The 18,091-nt window shown below is 44.9% G+C and overlaps 1 protein-coding gene across 1 annotated transcript in view; it reads left to right on the forward strand.

Moving 5' to 3' along the window:
* Positions 1-18,091, forward strand: part of LOC126176046 (CD151 antigen-like) — a 116,696-nt gene that overhangs the window by 68,393 nt on the left and 30,212 nt on the right. The window lies entirely within an intron of this gene.

An 18,091-nucleotide genomic window follows, 5' to 3' on the forward strand; every position in this document is an offset into this window, starting at 1 on the left:
CTTCATGGTTTCTTAAAACAGGTAACATTGATGACAAAAGAGTGTTACTTTCAAATCCTTCTGAAACTGAGATACGCCATTCAGAATCAATGATATGGATGGCGGAAATTTGCAATTTCCATTTTTACTGGCAATACGCAGCTACACTTCGCCAGAGCCAAAATTCCGATCGGGAACTACTCGAAGACTTTTCTTTGAGACTGGAACTTGCAATCAGCTCAAGGAATGTCAAGCCTTTGAACGCTGTGAAAAATCATTAAGGTGATCAAGACTGCAACAATGGATTGAACGAAATCTCAATGTTGTAATTCAAAGCACTGTGTTTTTAGATCTTAATATGGTTGCATTTTCATAAAGAATGACGATTTCTGTTACCAGTCGCTATTCAATTACTGATTTTTTGTGCTAAATGTGACACGTTCCGAAATTGTCAAGTGCTTGCAATTTTACACATTCGCTCTAGGCGGGTGACGTGAGCAGTTTTACCAAGTAAGATGTGCATTTTATATTCCGTCTTTTATTTTACTGTAAACTAAAATAAGGAACTAAGTACAATATTTAAAAATTAAGCAAGTCGGCAGCTAAAACTATGATGGCACTTACTTACAACATCTCGTGCTGTAGGAACTCATTCGAACACACACTTTTTTTTTGTAGAGATGTAAATATCACAGGAAACAAATGGTTGTTTCATAGATAATAGATAAATACACCAGCGATCTGTTATGAACAGAAATTACTATCATGACTACAAAAGTGAGTTGCATATATGTAATCCCACAGATTATTTAAAATGGAATGGCTTAGCTCTAATTGCGGTATACGTGAAAAACATTTTACAAATTATGTCTGCGGTTCCCTGCTTCACATGTCTACAAAGCTTAATAAATCAATAATTAAAAAGTACGGTAACTGATAACAGAAATTATTAAGTTTCTGTGAGAAATCACCTTATATTCTCATTAATCGTAATGTTTCCCACCACAGTATTAGATAAAGTGATTTTAAATATTACAAAACCGTTTGGGGAATAACCGTGACTCCGTACGAAAACATGGAGAATGCGTGTATCTTAATAATGGATCGTAATAAATTTCCGATCTATACGTTTGTGGTGTTTCTTCCCAGTCAGTGTTTTCTTTTTATAATTGTCGAAAATTGACTGTTGTGTGAAATCTGCGACTGAAAAATAATGCGCGACAAAGCTGTTGAACGTGAGCCATAGTTTTTTCGTGTCACTACACATGATTAGACGATTTTCTGGATTTCTTTGTGCATGACGAAAAGGTGAAATGGTCATACATTATTTAGTGCAGTCAACATATTTACTTGTTCACAGATGTGGCAAATATTACACAAAGAACCTAGGAATATAGTAGAAGACGTACGACATTCTCTTTAGTCAGATCTCTGTATGAGATGGAATGGAAGAAACACCGTTTCAGGCTGGGAATGAGTATAAAGATCTTACTGCATTGTACAAAAAATAAAACTAAATGTTACACAGCACGGTGTAGCTATACAATTGTTTTCCACTGTGTTTAATCGCCCATCCCTTCCCAAAACTCTCTAATGACTAAAAACGGGACTATCTCACAAGTGCGGTTCCTTTATGCTGCAACCGACCCCCCCCCCCCCTTCCTTCGCCTCAATCGACACGCTAATGACAGCATTATCTTCGCGAATAATTCGGCTGTCACAAATTTAATCATATATCTGATCAACTTCCTTTCCAGCATGTCTATGTAAAAAACGGAAGTCATACTGCTGCACACTCTTGTCAGGTTTAATTTATCTTGTGTGCAGAATGTTGTCCAGATAACTGAGTTTCAAATATTTACTCATTTGAACGTGGCCTTCTGTACAGAGTCGTCACCAATATTGAAATTAATCCTGTCCGTCCAGGGTAAACACCTTGGCACTGGTAATCGCATTCAGTGGTCTAGAAAACGTCTTCTCGAGCGAAATCCATTCCGGCATTTTGTTGACTGATGCCAACGTTTGTTAAAGACAAAGTTCACGCCCACTGCCAGGATATGTATTCTACTTATGACGATGACTAGTCTCTTGAAATCAACTAGTTTTTAATACAGCACTTTTATTCCCCTTGATTTGTGCCAGGTGAATCGTTCAGGACAACCGGATAACATTTATGTCTGTACACACTGTTCGTTTTTTTTTAATATCGTGATTCACAAAGTTATCTACACTATGTGATCAAAAGTATCCGGACGCCCGGCTGAAAATGACTTATAAGTTCGTGGCGCCCTCCATCGGTAATGCTAGAATTCAGTATGGTGTTGGCCCACCCTTAGGCTTGATGACAGCTTTCACTTCCACGTTATACATTCAATCAGGTGCTGGAAGGCTCCTTGGGGAATGGCAGCCCATTCTTCACGGAGGGCTGCACTGAGGAGAGGTATCGATATCGGTCGGTGAGGCCTGGCACGAAGTCGGTGTACCAAAACATCCTAAAGGTGTTCTGTAGGCTTCAGGTCAGGACTGTCTGCAGGCTAGTCCATTACAAGGATGTTATTGTCGTGTAACCACACCGCCACAGGCCGTGCATTATGAACAAGTTCAAATGGTTCAAATGGCTCTGAGCACTATGGGACTCAACTGCTGTGGTCATAAGTCCCCTAGAACTAAGAACTACTTAAACCTAACTAACCTAAGGTTAGGTGCATTACTAACCTAAGGACAGAACACAACACCCAGCCATCACGAGGCAGAGAAAATCCCTGACCCCGCCGGGAATCGAACCCGGGAACCCAGGCGTGGGAAGCGAGAACGCTACCGCACGACCACGAGATGCGGGCTATGAACAAGTGCTCGATCGTGTTGAAAGATGCAATCACCATCCCCGCAATACTCTTCGACAGTGGGAAGCAACAAGGTGCTTAAAACATCAACGTAGGCCTGTGCTGTGATAGTGCCACGCAAAACAACAAGGGATGCAAGTCTCCGCGATGAAAAACACGACCACACCTTAACACCACTGCCTCCGAATTTTACTGTTTACACCATGCAAGCAGGTAGGTGACGTTCACTGGACATTGACCATACCCACACCCTGTCATCGGATCGCCACATTGTGTACCGTGATTCGTCACTCCACGCCAAGCGAGGCAAAAAATTTGGAAATTTGTGGTAAGGTCTTATGGGACCAAACTGCTGAGGTCATCGGTCTCCAAGCTCACGCACTACTTAATCTAACTTACGCTAAGGACAACACAAACCGAGGCAGCACTCGAAATTCTGAGGGGGGGGGGGGGGGGGGGCGGGCCTTGATATGGCGTATTAGACGGCGCGGCTACCCCGCGCTGCAAGCGGGGTGTCTTTTGGCATTTACCGGCGTGATGTTTGGCTTATGAGCAGCCGCTCGACCATCTGTCAACTGCTTGCATATGGGCCAGAGATGGACCAGTGCATTATTGACCTTCTCAGTTCGTAAAGCCCTTTCCGGTTCTCTTGAATCAGTCATCCATTTTTTCTGAAATTGTAATCATTTCTTTGTCTGTACATGAACATAACTTCTGCCCATTTCCGTCCCATTCTTATAATTCCTTCGCGGTGCGTCGTTTCCTTTTCTTTTCTTTTTTTTTTTTTTTTTTTTTTTTTTGTCTTAGAATGTGTTAACAATGGCACGTTCCGGAACTTTTTTCTGTTGGGTTATTGAAAACGCGAACCTTAGGTCCAGACAAAACATCAATACTCCGATATCGCTGCGGCCGGAAAAAGATTCTGCAAGAACGGGGCCAAAGACGACTGAAGAGAATCGTTCAACGTGACAGAAGTGCAACCCTTTCGCAAACTGCTGCAGGTTTCAATGCTGTGCCATCAACAACTGTCAGCGTGCGAACCATTCAACGAAACATCATCGGTTCGAGCTTTCGGAACCGAAGGCCCACTCGTGTACCCTTGATAACTGCAGGACACTGAGCTTTACGCCTCGCCTGGTCCCGTCAACACCGACATTGGACTTTTGATGACTGGAAACATGTTGCCTGGTCGGACGAGTCTCGTTTCACATTATATCGAGCGAATGTACGTGTACGGGTATGGAGAAAAGCTCATGAATCAATGGACCCTGCGTGTCAGCAGGGGAGTGTTCAAGCTGGTGGAGGCTCTGTAATGGTGTGGGGCGTGTGCAGTTGGAGTGATATGGGACCCAATAGAGTATAGAGGCGACTCTGACAGGTTACACGTAGCGTAGGCATCCCGTCTAATCACCTGCATCCATTCATGTCCATTGTGCATTCCGACAGACTTGGGCAATTTCAGCAGGACTATGCGACACTCCCACACGTCCAGAATTACTACAGAGTGGCTTCAGTAACATTCTTCTGCGTTTAAACACTTCAGCTGGCCATCAAACCCCCCCAGGCATGAGCATTACTGTGCATGCCTTGCAACGTGCTCTTACCCCTCGTACTCATATGAATTTATGGACAGTCCTGAAGGATTCATTATGTCAATTCCCTCCAGCACTACTTCAGACATTAGTCGAGTCGTATTGCCTATCCTGTGCAAGCTTCTTCATCTCCCACTATCTACTGCAACTTACATCCTTCTGAATCTGTTTAGTGTACTCATCCCTTGGTCTCCCTCTACGAGTTTTACCCTCCACGCTGCCCTCCATTACAAAATTGGTGATCCCTTGATGCCTCAGAATATGCCCTACCAACAGATCCCTTCTTCTAGTCAAGTTGTGCCACAAATTTCTCATCTCTTCAATTCTATTTAATACCTCCTCATTAGCTATGTGATCTACCCATCTAATCAGCATTCTTCTGTAGCACCACAATTCGAAAGCTTCTATTCTCTTCTTGTCCAAACTATTTATGGTCCATGTTTCACTTCCATACATGGCTACACTCCATACAAATACTTTCAGAAAAGACTCCCTGACACTTAAATACACTCCTGGAAATGGAAAAAAGAACACATTGACACCGGTGTGTCAGACCCACCATACTTGCTCCGGACACTGCGAGAGGGCTGTACAAGCAATGATCACACGCACGGCACAGCGGACACACCAGGAACCGCGGTGTTGGCCGTCGAATGGCGCTAGCTGCGCAGCATTTGTGCACCGCCGTCGTCAGTGTCAGCCAGTTTGCCGTGGCATACGGAGCTCCATCGCAGTCTTTAACACTGGTAGCATGCCGCGACAGCGTGGACGTGAACCGTATGTGCAGTTGACGGACTTTGAGCGAGGGCGTATAGTGGGCATGCGGGAGGCCGGGTGGACGTACCGCCGAATTGCTCAACACGTCGGGCGTAAGGTCTCCACAGTACATCGATGTTGTCGCCAGTGGTCGGCGGAAGGTGCACGTGCCCGTCGACCTGGGACCGGACCGCAGCGACGCACGGATGCACGCCAAGACCGTAGGATCCTACGCAATGCCGTAGGGGACCACTTCCCAGCAAATTAGGGACACTGTTGCTCCTGGGGTATCGGCGAGGACCATTCGCAACCGTCTCCATGAAGCTGGGCTATGGTCCCGCACACCGTTAGGCCGTCTTCCGCTCACGCCCCAACATCGTGCAGCCCGCCTCCAGTGGTGTCGCGACAGGCGTGAATGGAGGGACGAATGGAGACGTGTCGTCTTCAGCGATGAGAGTCGCTTCTGCCTTGGTGCCAATGATGGTCGTATGCGTGTTTGGCGCCGTGCAGGTGAGCGCCACAATCAGGACTGCATACGACCGAGGCACACAGGGCCAACACCCAGCATCATGGTGTGGGGAGCGATCTCCTACACTGGCCTTACACCACTGGTGATCGTCGAGGGGACACTGAATAGTGCACGGTACATCCAAACCGTCATCGAACCCATCGTTCTACCATTCCTAGACCGGCAAGGGAACGTGCTGTTCCAACAGGACAATGCACGTCCGCATGTATCCCGTGCCACCCAACGTGCTCTAGAAGGTGTAAGTCAACTACCCTGGCCAGCAAGATCTCCGGATCTGTCCCCTATTGAGCATGTTTGGGACTGGATGAAGCGTCGTCTCACGCGGTCTGCACGTCCAGTACGAACGCTGGTCCAACTGAGGCGCCAGGTGGAAATGGCATGGCAAGCCGTTCCACAGGACTACATCCAGCATCTCTACGATCGTCTCCATGGGAGAATAGCAGCCTGCATTGCTGCGAAAGGTGGATATACACTGTACTAGTGCCGACATTGTGCATGCTCTGTTGCCTGTGTGTATGTGCCTGTGGTTCTGTCAGTGTGATCATGTGATGTATCTGACCCCAGGAATGTGTCAATAAAGTTTCCCCTTCCTGGGACAATGAATTCACGGTGTTCTTATTTCAATTTCCAGGAGTGTATATACTCGATGTTAACAAATTTCTCTTCTTCAGAAACGCTTTCCTTGCCATTGCCACTCTACATTTTATATCCTCTCTACTTCGACCATCATCAGTTATTTTGCTCCCCAAATAGCAAAACTCCTTTACTACTTTAAGTGTCTCATTTCCTAATCTAATTCCCTCAGCAGCACCCTACTTAATTCGACTACATTCCATTATCCTCGTTTTGCTTTTGTTGATGTTCATCTTATATCTTCCTTTCAAGACACTCTTCATTCCGTTCAACTGCTCTTTTGCTGCCTCTGACAGAATTACAATGTCATCGGCGAACCTCAAAGTTTTTATTTCTTCTCCATGGATTTTAATACCTACTCCGTATTTTTATTTTGTTTCCTTTACTGCTTGTTTGTCAATATACAGATTGAATAACATGGCGGATAGGCTACAACCCTGTCTCACTACCTTCCCAACCACCGCTTCCCTTTCATGCCCCTCGATTCTTGTAACTGCCATCTGGTTCCTGTACAAATTGTCAATAGCCTTTTGTTCCCTGTATTTTACCCCTGGCACCTTCAGAATTTGAAAGAGAGTATTCCAGTCAACATTGTCAAAAGCTTTCTCTAAGTCCACAAATGCTAGAAACGTAGGTTTGCCTTACCTTAATCTATTTTCTAACATAAGTCGTAGGGTCAGTATTGCTTCACGTGTTCGAACATTTCTGCGCAATCCAAACTGATCTTCCCCGAGGTCGGCTTCTACCAGTTTTTCCATTCGTCTGTAAAGAATTCGTGTTAGTATATTGCAGCCGTGGCTTATTAAACCGATAGTTCGGTAATTTTCACATCTGTCAACACCTGCTTTCTTTGGGATTGGAATTATTACATTCTTCTTGAAGTCTGAGGGCATTTCGCCTGTCTGACACATCTTGCTCACTAAATGGTAGAGTTTTGTTAGGCCTGACTCTCCCAAGGCTGTCATTAGTTCTGATGAAATGTTGTCTACTCCCGGGGTCTTGTTTCGACTTAGATCTTTCACTGCTCTGTCAAACTCTTCACGGAGTATGGTATCTACCATTTCGTATTCATGTACAATCTCTTCCATTTCTATAATATTGTCCTCAAGAACATCGCCCTTGTATAGACCCTCTATATACTCCTTCCACCTTTCTGCTTTCCCTTCTTTGATTAGAACTGGGTTTCCATCAAAGCTCTTGATATTCATGCAAGTGGTTATCCTTTCTCCAAAGGTCTCTTCAATTTTCCTGTAGGCAGTATCTATCTTACCCCTAGTGAGATAAGCCTCTACATCCTTACATTTGTCCTCTAGCCATCCCTGCTTAGCCATTTTGCACTTCCTGTCGATCTCATTTTTGAGACGTTTGTATTCCTTTTTGCCTGCTTCATTTACTGCATTTTTATATTTTCTCCTTTCATCAATTAAATTCAATATTTCTTCTGTTACCCAAGGATTTCTACCAGCCCTCGTCTTTTTACCTACTTGATCCTCTGCTATCTTCACTACTTCATCCCTCAAAGCTTCCCATTCTTCTTCTACTGTATTTCTTTCCCCCATTCCTGTCAATTGTTCCCTTATGCTCTCCCTGAAACCCTGTACAACCTCTGGTTCTTTCAGTTTATACAGGTCCCATCTCTTTAAATTCCCACCTTTTTGCAGTTTCTTAAGTTTTAATCCACTGGTCATAACCAATAGATTGTGGTCAGAGTCCACATCTGCCCCTGGAAATGTCTTACATTTTAAAACCTGGTTCCTAAATCTCTGTCTTACCATTATATAATCTATTTGATACCCTAGAACTTAGAACTACTTAAACCTAATTAACCTAAGGACATCACACACATCGATGCCCGAGGCAGGATTCGAACCTGCGCCGTAGCAGTCACGCGGATCCGGAATGCAGCGCCTAGAACCGCCCGGTCACAACGGCCGGCTCGCCTCGTCTGAGCTCGTCAACACCAACATTGGACTGTTGATGACTGCAAACATGTTGCCTGGTCCGACGAGTCTCGCTTCAAATTGTATCGTTCAAATGGAGGTATGAGGATACGGAGACAACCTCATGAATCCATGGACTCTGCATGTCAGCAGGGGACTGTTCAAGCTGGTGGAGGCTCTGTAATGGTGTGGGTCGTGTGCAGTTGGAGTGATATGGGACCCCATATAATATAGATACGACTCTAACAGATTACACGTAGCGTAGGCATCCCGTCTGATCACCTGCATCCATTCATGTCCATTGTGCATTCCGACAGATTTGGGCAATCCCAGCAGGACTGTGCGACACCGGATACGTCCAGAATTGCTACAGAGTGCCTCCAGTAACATTCTTCTGAGTTTAAACACTTCAGCTGGCCACCAAACTCCTGAGGCATTACCATTATTGGGCATGCCTTGCAACGTGCTGTTCCCCCTCGTACTCTTACGGATTTATGGACAGTCCTGAAGGATTCATTATGTCAGTTCCCTCCAGCACTACTTCAGACATAAGTCGAGTCAATGCTATGTCGTATTGGGGCACTTCTGCGTGCTCTCACGGTCGCTCTTAGGCAGGTGTACCAGGTTCTTTGGCTCTTAAGTGTATTTCCCAGCTCGTGCTACTTGTTACGTGTGGGTAATCGTAGCGCCACAGCTGCGGTAGGTAGTCCCTGTAGGTGTCAGGTTTTTGAGGAACTGGCTGCGCTGGAATTCGGGCCCACTGTGGACAGCCCTGGCGGCCGGCCCAGGTAGGGGTGGGCGGCGCCGGGCCCGCAGCTTTGTGCCCTCCGTACCTGGCAGACCGCCGCAGACAAATCACCTCGCCTGGGTGTCCGCGCCGCTCCCGGGAGGACCCGGCCCGTGTGTCACTGTCTCGGCTCACGGGCCCCCTCTAATCACCGCCGCCGCCGCCGCCGCCGCCTCCGAGGCAGCCGACAAAGACCACGGCTCTGGATAACTATTCAGTGTTGCAGGTGCTCCAGTTATCACGACCGGACGTCACACTCATTCTCCACTTTCTGTATCCTTGAAATCTACCTGTACGTCTACATCTACACTGCTGCCCATTAAAATTGCTACACCACGAAGATGACGTTCTGTTGTTGTTGTTGTTGTCTTCAGTCCTGAGACTGGTTTGGTGCAGCTCTCCATGCTACTCTACCCTGTGCAAGCTTCTTCATCTCCCAGTACTTCTTGCAACCTACATCCTTCTGAATCTGCTTAGTGCATTCGTCTCTTGGTCTCCCTCTACCATTTTTACCCTCCACGCTGCCCTCCAATGCTAAATTTGTGATCCCTTGATGCCTCAGAACATGTCCTACCAACCGGTCCCTTCTTCTTGTCAAGTTCTGCCACAAACTCCTCTTTCCCCCAATCGTATTCAATACCTCCTCATTAGTTATGTGATCTACAGACGCGAAATTTAACCGACAGGAAGAAGATGCTCTGATATCAAAATGATTAGCTTTTCAAAACATTCACACAAGGTTGGCGCGGTTGGCGACACGTACAACGTGCTGACATGAGGAAAGTTTCCAACCGATTTCTCATACACAAACAGCAGGTGACTGGCGTTGCCTGGTGAAACGTCGTTGTGATGCCTCGTGTGAGGAGGAGAAATGCGTACCATCACGTTTCCGACTCTGATAAAGGTCGGATTGTAGCCTATCGCGATTGCGATTTATCGCGACATGGCTGCTCGCGTTGATCGAGATCCAATGACTGTTAGCAGAATATGGAATCTGTGGGTTCAGGAGGGTAATATGGAACGCCGTGCTGGATCCCAACGGCCTCGTATCACTAGCAGTCGAGATGACAGGCATCTTATCCGCATGGCTGTAACGGATCGTGCAGCCACGTCTCGATCCATGAGTCGACAGATGGGGACGATTGCAAGACAACAACCATCTGCACGAACAGTTCGACGACGTTTGCAGCAGCATGGACTTTCAGCTCGGAGACCACGGCTGCGGTTACCCTTGTCGCTGCATCACAGACAGCAGCGCCTGCGATGGAGTACTCAACGACGAACCTGGGTGCACGAATGGAAAAACGTCATTTTTTCGGATGAATCCAGGTTCTGTTTACAGCATCGTGATGGTCGCATCCGTGTTTGGCGACATCGCGGTGAACGCACATTGGAAGCGTGTATTGGTCATCGCCATACTGGCGTATCACGCGGCGTGATGGTATGGGGTGCTATTGGTTACACGTCTCGCTCACCTCTTGTTCGCATTAACGGCACTTTGGACGGTGGGCGTTACATTTCAGATGTGTTACGACCCCTCGCTCTACCCTTCATTCGATCCCTGCGAAACCCTACATTTCAGCAGGATACTGCACGACCGCATGTTGCAGGTCCTGTACGGGCCTTTCTGGATACAGAAAATCTTCGACTGCTGCCTTGGCCAGCACATTCTCCAGATATCTCACCAGCTGATAACGTCTGGTCAGTGGTGGCGGAGCAACTGGCTCGTGACAATACGCCAGTCACTACTCCTGATGAACTGTGGTATCGTGTTGAAGCTGCATGGGCAACTGTACCTGTACACGCCATCCAAGCTCTGTTTGACTCAATGCCCAGGCGTATCAAGGCCGTTATTACGGCCATAGGTGGTTGTTCTGGGTACTGATTTCTCAGTATCTATGCACCCAAACTGCGTGAAAATGTAATCACATGTCAGTTCAGTAATATATTTGTAAATGAATACCCGTTTATCATCTGCATTTCTTCTTGGTGTAGCAATTTTAATGGCCAGTAGTATATATTCTGCAAACCAGTGTGAAGTCGTAAGGGAGAGTACGTCCCACGGTACAAGTTACTTCGTATGGAGTGCGGGAAGAATGATTGTCTAAATGACTCTGCGCGCTGCTATTAATCTAATCTTGTCCTCACGATCTGTACTGGAGGGATACCTAGAGGGCTGTAGTAGGCCTATACAGGGTGAAAAGTATTTAAACCGACAAACGCTGGGAGGTTGTAGGGGACATCAAAACAAATATTTTTCCCTAATGTCATTTTTTCCTATGAGGATTATTTAAACCGGTGGAGGCCGTATTACGCTCTTCAGTTTGCGACGTCCGCTTAGAAAAATTATTGAATGACTGTGCTGATAAGCCCCTTACTATATTTGCTTTTCAAACAGCTGAGCAAAACTGAACGTACTCAGACATTACTCTCTTTACTTATTCTGTTCGACACTAAACTGACACACAATATTTTTAGCGCAACGCAATCTGACTTTCAATAATCCCTTCAAAAGAATGGCCCTGACTAACAATAACCTATACCTTTCACGAATCACTTACCTCATAAAAGTCTTCGTTACTCAAACTACTGCAATTCAGCGAGCCCCAATACTGCCAGCTAAATAAAAGATTCTAACTACTGAAATCACTAACTACTGATAGGCATAGTTAGCAAATGAAAGATTTTAATAAAGAACAAACAATGTATTTACCTTAATAGTGTTCAAAAGTCATAATATATATATATATATATATATATATATATATATATATATATATATCAGTTCACGACATCCAGTCTTACAAATTTACTGTCTCTGATGGACACACGTCCAGATCATCCGCTCTCAAAACTACGCCATCTCTCTCCTCACATCCACCACTGCTGGCGGCTCACCTCCAACCGCGCAACGCTACGCGCTGTTAACAGCCAACTACTCAACACCACAATAGCACATCACAGTCAGTGATTTTCATGTAGAGCGCTACATGGCGTTACCAACATAAAAACCTAAACAGCCTACTTACAAGTTGTTAGAGGCCGCATTACGATCTTCAGTTGTTAGTTGGCGTATTACGCTCTTCAGTTGTAGGCAACTGCTGTCCACCAGTGTAGTAGTGCATTGTCTCTGTTTACTAATGGAGCGATACACCTGAAGTGAGGACACTGATATGGTTGGTGCGTACTACGTAGCGCACCACAACGGACGAGCTGCACAGCGGGTTTATCAACAGCAATATCCTAATCGCCGTATCCCGCATCATACGACCTTTGCTGCTGTGTACCAACGTCTGCGTGAGACCGGGTTACTTGGCAGATTACCTGGACAGGGAGGCCGTCGCACGTTAAGAACACTGCAATATTAGGAAGCTCTCTTGCAGCATGTGGAGCGGTATCCTTCAATCAGCGCTCGTGAAATTGCACGTAACATGGGGACGAATCAGACGAATGTAAGAACAGTCCCTCGGGAGCAATTCTTGCGACCATTTCACTTACAGCGTGTCCACAACCTGGAACCACTTGATTATCCACCAAGAGCACAGATTTCGCAGTGGTACCTGGAACAGTGTGAAATGCATCCTACATATCCACCCTCTTTGTTGTTTTCCAATGAAGCAACGTTCGGGCGTGATGGAGTCTTCACCATGCACAATGCACATGTTTGGAGTGAGGATAACCCACATGCCACAGTTACTAGCGCTCATCAAGTGCGACTCTTCGTTAATGTGTGGGTCGGTGTTGTTGGAGACTGTTTAATTGGGCCGTATCTGCTACCTAGGCCATTAAATGGCAGGCACTTTTACAATTTTCTCTCCAGAGCATTGCCAGAATTGCTGGAAGACGTCCAGCTCCCTACAAGACAACGCATGTGGTTCCAACATGACGGGGCGCCGGCACATTTCAGTCGTCGTGTGCGTCGATTCCTGGACCGACGGCTCCCAGGAACGTGGATTGGCAGAGGTGGTCCTGTACCATGGCCTGCTCGATCCCCAGATGTGTCCTCTCTGGACTTTTTTGTGTGGGGAGAGATGCGCAACCTTGTTTGTGCAACTCCTGTTGCATCAGAAGAGGATCTGGTTGCCCGGATAGTAGCAGGAGCAGCAGGAACAATTCAGGATACTCCTGGGGCTTTTGCCCGTGTCAGACAGAACATTATAAGACAGTATAACTTTTGTTTACGTGTCAATGGAGGAATTTTTGAAAATCTACAGTAATTGAAATTGGGTTGTGTTAATTTGTTGTCTCTTGGTGATAAAAAAAAATGGAAAAGTGTTTGTTTGTTTAATTAATTTGCCGCCAGAGAAATCTCCCTCTACCGGTTTAAATACTACTCGTAGGAAAAAATGACATTAGGGAAAAATATTTGTTTTGATGTCCCCTACAACCTCCCAGAGTTTGTCGGTTTAAATACTTTTCACCCCGTATACATAAAATCATCATTCAAAGCTGGGCCACTAAACTTTGTAAGTAAGCTTTCTCGGGGTAGTCAGGTCTCTCTGTCTTCAAGATTCTGCCAGTTCGGTTCTTTCAAACAACTCTGTGACTCATCTCCCGCGGGTCATATGAACCTGTGACCATTCGTTCTGCGTTTTCCTGTATATGCTGAAACCATTGCTAGTCCTTTTCAGTGGGAGTCCCACACTCTTGAGCAGTATCATGATGGGTCGCACGAATGATTTGCAAGCAGTCTCATCCTCAATATTCTACCCATAACCAGTAGTCTCCCACCTACTGTATCCACGACTGTACCTGTATGATCATTCTTCCTCATATCTCTACAAAGCTATATAATACTATAGTAATAGTTTTTTCGTTTTGTGAAGTGTACAGTTTTACATTTCTGAATATTTAAAGCCACTTCAGCAAGTTAACAATTTGTGCTCCACTTAGAAATCTTAGCGAGATCTGACTGAATATCTGTGCAGATAGATAACTGCGTATCTGCGAAAAGTCTGAAGTTACCATTAATATTCTCCGTAAGGTCGCCGTTATACAACATGAACAACAAGGGAACCATTACACTTCCCTGGGGCACGCACGAGGTTTCTTCTACATCTATCGATGAATATACATCAAAGACAACTTGCTAAGTCCTCCCGCCAAAAAATCCTCAATCCAGTCACAAAATTCACTTTGTACCCCATACGATCGCACTTTTGATAATAAGAGGCACTGAGCCAGATGCTTTTCGGAAATCGAAAAATACTGCAACTACTCGACTGCCTCGAATCGTGCCTTTCAGTATGTCTTGTGAGGATAGTACGAATTGGGTTTCACATGATCGATGTTCATGGAATCTGTGCTGGTTGACATGGAGGAGGTCATTCTGTTCCATATACATCATTACGTTTGACTTCTGAATATCTTCTAAGATTCTACAGCAAGTGGATGTCGAGGGTACTGGACTGTAGTTTTGTGGATCCCTTGTACTACCTTTGCTAGTTTTGTGGGTCACCTACAGCAGCACCGTTGTTGTAGACGGCTGTAACCTGTGCTTTCTTCCAACTTCTGGACACATATTTTTGTTTGAGGGATCTACAATAGATTGTAGTTATCGGAGGAGGTAACTCAACCGCAAATTTGATATACGAGGTTAAGTCAATTATTATCCGCAAAGTAGTTATAAAATTTTATTGTAATCAAATAGGAAACTTACAAGAACATCATTTTTCGACATAGTCTCCTTGCGTTTCAACTCCCTTGGTCCATCGTTGTACAAGCTTCCAGATGCCCTCATAAAAGAAGGTTCTCGGGTTGAGCTGCGAGCCAGGAATGGTTATTTCCCTGCTTCGTCCGAGGTAAATCGACGGCCCCTTAATGCCTGTTTGAATGGACCAAACAAGTGATAGTCAGAAGGCGCAAGATGAAGGGGGAAGATCGGGACTCTATGGAGAATGACCCAGTACTTCATATTTGAGCTTCTGGAGCGTTTCAGCAGTGTGGGCAGCAGTATGCAGACGGGCATTGTCTGCAACAACACAACACCTTTCGACAGCAATCCTCGGCGTTTGCTTCGAATTGCAGGTTTTAGTCTTGCAGAAAGCATCTCACTGTAACATACGCTGTTTATTGTTTTGCCCGTTTTCCCATAGTGTTCGAGTACTGGACCTTGTGTGTCCCAAAAGTACAGTAAGCTTCAGTTTTCCTGCGGACGGTTGGGTCTTGAACTTTTTCTTGCACGCCGAATTTGGATGTTTCCATTCCATACTCTGCCGTTTGCTCTCCGGCTTGTAATGATGGATCCATGTTTCGTCACCAGTAATGATTCTGTCTAAGAAGTTGACCTCTTCGTTACCATAGCGATCCAAATGTTTTTTACAGATGCCAAGCGCGTTTGTTTATGCAACTGTCCGAGTTGTTTTGGGACCCATCTTGCAAAAACTTTATGAAACCAAGTCTGCTGTGGATAATTTCGTAGGCAGAGCCGTGACTAATTTGCAGACGATGTGCCACTTTGTCAATAGTTAATCGCCTGTCGAAAAGAATCATTTCACGTGAACGCTCAAAGTTTTCTTCATTTGTGGCGGTAAACGATCTTCCGACTTCTTTATCGTGCGTTACACGAGTGCGACCATTTCGAAATTTTTCAATCTATCCGTAGACACTCCGTTGTGGCGAAACACTGTTCCGATACTGTACCGAAAGTCTTCGATGAATTTCGGCCCCTAATACGCCTTGCGACCAAAAAAACTGATCACTGAATGTTGCTCTTCTTTGGTGCAGACAGCGGAGCAGCCATGGTTAACAGTAATTACATAGGCATTGCCGACCGTAGCGCCGTATTCTGCCTGTTTACATACCTCTGTATTTGAATACGCACGCCTATACCAGTTTCTTTGGCGCTTCAGCGTATTATTGTTGTAAGCGTATTGTCATATCGCTGGCTTAGTTGTGGAGTATCTTTGCGGGCAGCCGCGTCTGTACTGAGTCGAGCACGGGACACGAAACTGTTATGTTGTGTAGCGTGTAGCTCTGCATGTAGAAGCATTGTTAGTATTTAGGTTGAAGTGTTGCCGCAAGTGCTATTATAGTAAAGTGATGACATATGGAAATGATTCAGAGGAAAGTGCGTCAAGAAGTAATTGAAAATGAGCAGTGGCGTTAATAACGTATTTGTGTATCCTCTCGTTTCGTGTTCCTAGCATCGATCATCCGCGCCGTGTTCGGCCTCCAAGAACGAACAAATGTGACTCAGTAATACTATTTACCACAAAAGAGTGCAGTCAAGTGCCAGTGTCTTGTAGCGAGCGTGAGAACGTGCGTTCGATCCTCGCGTTTCCGCATTTATCAACAATCAGCCGCTCGCTCGTACAAGTGAGAACTGAGAACTGAAAAATTAACTCTACGAACATTGTTATATCATTACTAGTGACAAGGAGGACTATAACCAGATATCTGTATGTGTGACGAGCATAAGAACTTTCGTTCAGGGTGTATACGGCCCGTGATATCCGGGAATCCCGGGAAAAACCCGGGAATTTTTTCATCCGGGAAAAACCCGGGAATTTTTTAGAATTCCGGGATTTTTCGTTGTTTTAGATTTCAGTTAAAGTTTTGTAGGTTTGACGTGTAAAATCTGATACGCTGACAAAGAACTTTAGTCCACTACTGCTGAATAATATTGCAGCAATGAAACATATATCAGAGAATAACACCAAAATAAAAGTTTAGTTGCATAGAAAATGGGTAAATAGTGTCAGAGGATTTAGGTCGAAGATTATGCAGTACGTCCGTAACAATTTACATGCATTCGATGTGTGTGACGTCACAATTGTTTACCTTTCTAACAGATCACCAGAAAATATTACGAATAGTGGCTTGAGATGCGTTACTTTCAAAGTAAATTTCCACGCAAGATGATTTATGTTACGTGTGAGAATGTGCAGTGCATTTCTTAAATCACAGGGCGTTATAACTCTCATTCAAAACGTAACAGTTTGAGGATCAGCCATTTGAAAAATGTCAGGCCCAGAAGATAAGTCATTTATGCCACTATTTAAAATTTTACCGGCACATTTGTATTTGATATGACTTAACGTGTAACACAGGCTAAAAAAAGACCGAGCTTCAAGTTAGTTTTCATATTTAATGTTGTTCTTTCATAGATAAAAATTATGCAATCGATGGCAAAAAGTTTAATTGACCTTCAAAAAAATGTGCATAATGTGTTACTGAGCAATGTCACAAGTCCCTTCATGCCAGAACACTTAGACTTTTCTAAGCAACTGATAATCATTTTGGCACGATTTTAATTGCCAAATTAGAGCCTGTTAGTAGGCCTACGGACTTCCTATCATTGTAGGACTAATAACAGTGGATGCCAATAGACGATGCAATTCTCGTTCGTACATACACATCTATTTACGAGTTAACCGGTGTAGAAACGCACCTTGCTGAGTTGAGCGACCTCGGCCTACCTTCGTGTACGCGCCGCGGCTTGTCTTTCTTCTCGTAGGCCTCGTGCTCTGAATAACTGCCGTCATTCGCTAGCGAGATCATGTGACGTAAGCTATGACTGGCTGACAAAAGTGCATCGCTCAACGCAATCTCTATTTTAGAGTTTCGGAAGCTACCGTGCTGTAATTTGTGGAATTTTTGTATATACTTTAGCAATACGAAAATAAACTCTGTGCATATTGTCTCGCATCAAACAACTTTCCAAACGCATTGTTTATAGCAATACGAAAATAAACTCTGTGCATATTGTCTCGCATCAAACAACTTTCCAAACGCATTGTTTTTCCTGGATTTCGTTTCTTAAAGTGCTGGGACGTCCTCCGCCGGTATAAGACCTTTACGGTTCAAAGGACTGATAGGTTTTACAGCTCCGAGGGAAAGTATACTGTTACTTAACACGGATGTATTTTCAACCGCTTTATACGTAATTTCATCCGGGAGAAATTGTGTTTTTAACCGGGAAATCCGGGAAAAATCTGGAAATTTTTTTTTCTTGTTCACGTAGACACCCTGTTCGTTCGATCATTCGGCTTCCGGATCATCAACAATCACCCGCGTCGTGTCGGTTACGC

This window comes from Schistocerca cancellata, chromosome 3 (genome assembly GCF_023864275.1).
Source record: "Schistocerca cancellata isolate TAMUIC-IGC-003103 chromosome 3, iqSchCanc2.1, whole genome shotgun sequence".
NCBI classification, from domain to species: domain Eukaryota; kingdom Metazoa; phylum Arthropoda; class Insecta; order Orthoptera; family Acrididae; genus Schistocerca; species Schistocerca cancellata.